Below are 6,272 nucleotides of genomic sequence, written 5' to 3' on the forward strand. Positions count from 1 at the left end.
CCATTTCTCATTACTGATGGGCCATTTCTCGGCCAGCCGAATGAAAGCTCTCCTCGTCTTGAAAGATTTGCAGCCCAGCAGGCGTGACAAAGCGACATAATTGGCAAATCACAAAAAAACTGGGTTGTGGCCGTGGACCCAGCTGTCAGCCTCTCCACGTACAGTACTCTTCCGATGGAAGTCGTTCCTTGACCATGTTGACCACGCCACGTGGAGAGCACCACGGCGGTGGACGACGACGAGGCCTAGGAAGGGGACGACGCGGAGCCGGGGAAGACGCGGCAGTGGAAGCCCGCGCGGAGAGGAGTACGAGGGTTCACTGGTTCGGCTGCGGTGTGAGGCTGCCCTCGCCGCAGGGCCTGGCCAGCGGTGGGAAGAGTAGGGGGCGGTGAGGCCTCCGCGGCAGCACAGCCGGCCACGGGAGGCAGGAGCATGCGGCACGACCGGCGCTGCTTTGGGCGGCTGGAGCAAGAAAACCAGAGGTTGAAGAAGCACTATGGCCGTTGGATGGACAACGTACGGTCACTAGAGCTAGAATCGTTCATATTGACTAAGTTGACAAAGCCCTTCGTCCCCGTCAACTTAGTAGGCCCACAAGACAGCGTCCCACCAAGGTGGGTCCTAGCTAGCCAGGGGAGTATTCATTTTTTGTGCATAATAAGGAGGCACTTCCGGTGGGTCCGAGTTGACAGCGGGGGGAATGTTTTTTTCGCGAAATACGGTGGCCCGTCCGGTGGGTCCCAGCAGTCAGGGGAAGCAATTTATTTCGCAAAATACTGGTGGCCCGTCTGGTGGGTCCTCGCTATCAGGTGGAGGACTAATTATTTTCCGCGTAATAAGGAGGCACTTCCTTGCGGCTGCCGTGGACCCAGCCGTCAGCCTCTCCACGTACAGTACTCTTCCGATGGAAGTCGGTCGTTGACCATATTGACCACGCCGCGCCGAGAGCACCACGGCGGTGGACGACAGTGAGGCCTAGGAAGGGGACGACGCGGAGCCGGGCCACGTGAGGCAGGAGCAGGCGGTAGCACAACCGGCCACGGGAGGCAGGAGCAGACGGCACGACTGGCGCTGCTTTGGGCGGCTGGAGCAAGAAGACCAGAGGTTGAGGAAGCACTATGTCCGTTGGATGGACATCATATGGTCACTGGAGTATTGACTAAGTTAACAAAGCCCTCTATAACGCCCGGATCCGATGCGCCAGGTGTCTACCAGATATTCGCCATCGTTGCCATGTCATTTGCTTGCGTGTTGCATTTTGCCATGTCATCATCTGCATTTCATCCGCATGTTTTTCAAAACTTGCATCCGTTCAGGTTCTCCCGGTTCTCTCCGTTGTCCGTTCGGAGTCCGGACCTCTCGCTCGCGCCCGTCGCCCGTCTCATACCTTGTTTTCGTGTGCGGGTGGTAAACATTCTCGGAATGGACCGAATCTTGTCAAGCGGCCTTGGTATAGCACCGGTAGACCGCCTGTCAAGTTTCGTGCCATTTGGAGTCCGTTTGATACTCCTACGGTTAACCGGGTAACCATAAAAGCCTCTTTTGTCTTGCAGCCCAACCCCTTCCAAAGTGGCCCAAAACCCATCCAAACCCCCTCCATGCTCTCCGCCGTTTGATCACGATCGCGTGGCCGAAAACCGTGCTCCATTTGGACTCTCCTAGCTTCCAGAAACTATAAATAAGCCTTCCCCGTCAAAATCTCGGATGAAATAGACCCCTAACCCTAGCCCATCTCCTCCCACCGCGCCGGACATGTCTGTCCGCGCCGGACGAAATTGCACCGCCGCCCGCAGCCAATCACTTCACGCCACCTGTCCCCGTCGCCTTCCCGCGCCGCGAAGCCCGTCGGGACCCGGATCCGACCCGCCATGGGCCGAATCGGGCCCGAGCCCGCGCCTCCGCGCCCGAGATTCCCGCTCGCCTCCGCCCTCCGGCGAGCCGCCTCCTGCCTCGAAATCCGTGCAAAATGAGGTTGACCCCGATTTATGACTAAGTCCGTGTATTTCGACATTATCATGCCATGTTCATCGCATCATATCTCTGCATCCGTAGCTCCGTTTTGCGCGTGTAATATGTCAAATTGTTTGTCTCAATGAGTACTTCATTTCATTCCATTGCATCATATTCATTTGAGTTCATCTTGATGCCTGAGTCATTGTTGCAAGAGTGCATGTTGCTGTTGACCTGCTGAAACTGTTATAACATGCTCATTTGTCATTTTTGCCATGATTGATGTGTGCATCCTATAAGGTTGATGTCTACATGCGCTTTGATCTATGTCATGCCATCTTTACAGTGGTGAATGCCATGTATTTTTTTGATCAATGTGGTTACTAGCACAAGCATGTAAACTAGGCTTCGTGATGTTGCTGATTTTAGTCCCTGTTCTGCTGTTATTTTGATGCAATGTAAACTTGATGCTACAGAGAGATCCAAAGATATTTTGAGATACTTCAGTAAGGATGTTATGAACATATGGTTATTATCTATCCATTCATGCCCCTGTTTGCAATTATGGAGTAGTCTAGCATGTCATTTTCGTGCTCTACGTTTGCTGCAAAATGTTTCCTGGCAGATTGTTTACATGTTATTCAATTTTGCCAATGTTGCTGTAGTTGATCCTTGCATGCTATGAACTTGTTCTTGCCTTGGTTTGTTTCATAAACATGTCTTCTTGCTTATTCTATGCTTATCTTGTCATGCAATGACTTGTGCTGAGTGAATCTAGCTTGTTAAGTAGGGTATTTGCTGTTACTGTTTTGCTAGGCTGAATCTGTTATTTCGTGATGCTATGTAAACCTGCTGCTACTAGTCATTCTATGCATAATCTGGAGATGTTCACTAAGGGTGTTTTGATCTACATGTTATGCTCTATCCATCCATGCCCCTGGTTGCATTTATGGCCTGTTGTAGCTTATTATAATCTTGCTCCAAAGTTGCTATATAATGTTGTTGTCAGCATGTTAACATTATGTTCAGTTGTTGCCATGATTGTTGCTAGTGTTCCATGTATCCTGTGAACTTGCTCTTGCCATGTTTAGCTTCTCAAACATGCCTTCTTTCTGTTGGTTGCCTTGCCATGCCATGTATTGCTCTGTGGTGAGTGGTTCAAGCTCACCAACATGCCTACTTATCGTTGTTCCTGCCATGTATGAATCTGTCATATAACTTGCCATGTTTACATGGGTGCCATCATATCTTCTGATCCTTTTTGACTCATGCTCAGTAAAGGACTTCTGTTCTATGCAATTAGTAGGTTCATGCCATGCCTTTGTTTGCCATGATAAGTTCCTGTAACATGTTGTTTGATAGCTCTAAACATTGCAACCTGATGTTATTTCTGCAAAGTCTGAAACTGTTACAATATGCAATCTTGCCATGTGTGTTTGAGCAAGTTCTAGTAGTTTCTGGAGATAGCTCAGTGTTCATGTTTTGTTATGCTTTACCTATACATCATGCCCATGCCTTTTGTTTTCATATTGGGATGCTGTAGGATGTTGTTTTTATGCTTGCAATATGCCTAGTTGCTGTTTTGGACAGATTGTGGCTATAACTTGTAGTGTGCGAGTGTTGAACCGTTGCTCCGTTTTGAGTGTGCTCTATATGAGACTTGCTTAGTTTCGCATGTAGTTTCATATTATCATGTTGCACTCATGTTTTGAGGTGTTTGCTTGATGTTTGAATGCATTTTGCATCAATGCCATGGTTAACTTGTTTTGCTCATATCTTCTAGGCCGTAGCTCCGAACTAAATGAACTTTATATGTAACTTGACTAGAATCTCATGTAGATCATCTTGGTGCATTTTAACTTGCTGTTTAACAACTTGAACATAAGGTTTATTCAGATCTGGACCAATTTCGAAATTTGCATATGAGGACTTACCGGAATTGTTATATGTTGTTTCTGGCCTCATTTAAACTTGCCTTGATGTGTTGCTCTTGTTTGCATCATCCCTTGCCATGAGTAGCCTCATCTAGATTTGTCATGCTTCATGCTTTGTTGTGCATCATGCCTTGTTCATGTGTGGTGTGTTTACTATGTTGTGTGCTTCTTCTCGATAGTTCCCGTTTTGTTGCGATCGTGAGGATTTGTTCGTCTACGCTTGGTTCGTCTTTGTGGCTTCGTCTTCTTCATGGACTCGTTCTTCTTCCTTGCAGGATTTCAGGCAAGATGACCGCTACCCTGGATCTCACTACTATCATTGCTATGCTAGTTGCTTCGTTCTATCGCTATGCTGCGTTACCTATCTTTTGCTCGTCAAGCCTCCCAAATTGCCATGAACCTCTAACCTTTGACACCCTTCCTAGCAAACCATTGCTTGGCTATGTTACCGCTTTGCTCAGCCCTCTTATAGCGTTGTTAGTTGCAGCTGAAGTTGAAGATTACTCCATGACGGATAGGATTATGTTGGGATATCACAATATCTCTTATTTAATTAATACATCTATATATTTGGTAAAGGGTGGAAGGCTCGGCCTTATGCCTGGTGTTTTGTTCCACTCTTGCCGCCCTAGTTTCCGTCATACCGGTGTTATGTTCCCGGATTTTGCGTTCCTTACGCGGTTGGGTGATTTATGGGACCCCCTTGACAGTTCGCTTTGAATAAAACTCCTCCAGCAAGGCCCAACCTTGGTTTTACCATTTGCCTCACCACCACCTATATTTCCCTTGGGAGTAATTAACCCAAGGCTCATCTTTATTATAGCCCCCCCGGGCCAATGCTTGTCTAAGTGTTGGTCCAAATAGAGCACCGTGCGGGTCCATCCCTTGGCAACTTGGGTTACGTCGGTACCTGTATGCTTAGATTATCCGGTGTTGCCTTGAGAACGAGATATGTGCAGCTCCTATCGGGATTGTTGGCGCATCGGGCGGTCTTGCTGGTCTTGTTTTACCATTGTCGAAATGTCTTGTAAACCGGGATTCCGAGTCTGATCGGGTCTTCCTGGGAGAAGGTATATCCTTCGTTGATCGCAAGAGCTTATCATGGGCTAAGTTGGGACACCCCTACAGGGTATAATCTTTCGAAAGCCGTGCCTACGGTTATAGGCAGATGGGAATTTGTTAATGTCCGGTTGTAGATAACTTGACACCAGATCCAAATTAAAACGCATCAACCGCGTGTGTAGCCGTGATGGTCTCTTTTCGGTGGAGTCCGGGAAGTGAACACGGTTTTTGGGTTATGTTTGACGTAAGTAGGAGTTCAGGATCACTTCTTGATCATTACTAGTTGACGACCATTCCTTTGCTCTCTTCTCGCTCTTATTTGCGTATGTTAGCCACCATATATGCTTAGACGCTGCTGCAACCTCACCACTTTACCCCTTCCTTTCCCATTAAGCTTTGCTAGTCTTGATACCCATGGTAATGGGATTGCTGAGTCCTCGTGGCTCACAGATTACTACAACAACAGTTGCAGGTACAGGTTATGCGATGATCATGACGCGAGAGCGATGTTGCTTGTTTTGGAGTTCTTGTTCTGCTTCTTCTACGATCAGGGGATAGGTTCCAAGTCGGCAGCCTGGGATAGCAGGGTGGATGTCGTTTGAGTTTCTGTTTGTGTTTCATCCGTAGTTGGATGATGCTCTTATGTATTGTGATGTTGTATTCTTGTGGCATTGTATGCCTTATGTATGTATCCCCATCTATTATGTAATGTTGATGTAATGATATCCACCTTGCAAAAGCGTTTCAATATGCGGGTCTATCCTTGGTGGGACCTTCGAGTTCCTTTTGGATAGGGTCGCATATTGGGCGTGACAAGTTGGTATCAGAGCCTCGACCGTCCCTAGGAGCCCCCCTTGAAGTATTGTGTAGTTTGGCCGTTGTTGAGTCTAGAAGAAAACTATTTTTGGAGTCTAGTTATATCGGAGAGTAGGAATTCTTTTTACTCCTCAGCCCCTTCGTCGCTCTGGTGAGGAATATTGACGTAGGTGTTTTGAATTACTTCTCTTCCCTTCCAAATTTTTCTTTAGGTTCACGCAGTTGGTTTTCCGATTGTTGGTTCTCAGCTCTTTTCATCCGGTGCATTTCTCGTCAAGTTGACTCGAGCCTCTTCATCTCTGAGTTCAATCCTCAGTTGTTTTCTTTCCCACCCGCCCACCCTTCTTCTTCCCGGAACCGGAGTCCGTAATCGAGTATCCTTCCTACTCGTGCGAAGTCTTTGCTTTCTTTCCTCAATGATTTCAACCGGTGTTTTCTCTTCAAGATATGCGTCATTTTCCCCTTCCAATTTGCCTTTGTTTTCCCGCCCTCCCACCCTTTTTCTTCCCG

The sequence above is a fragment of the Triticum dicoccoides genome, chromosome 2B (genome assembly GCF_002162155.2).
Source record: "Triticum dicoccoides isolate Atlit2015 ecotype Zavitan chromosome 2B, WEW_v2.0, whole genome shotgun sequence".
Lineage (NCBI taxonomy): Eukaryota > Viridiplantae > Streptophyta > Magnoliopsida > Poales > Poaceae > Triticum > Triticum dicoccoides.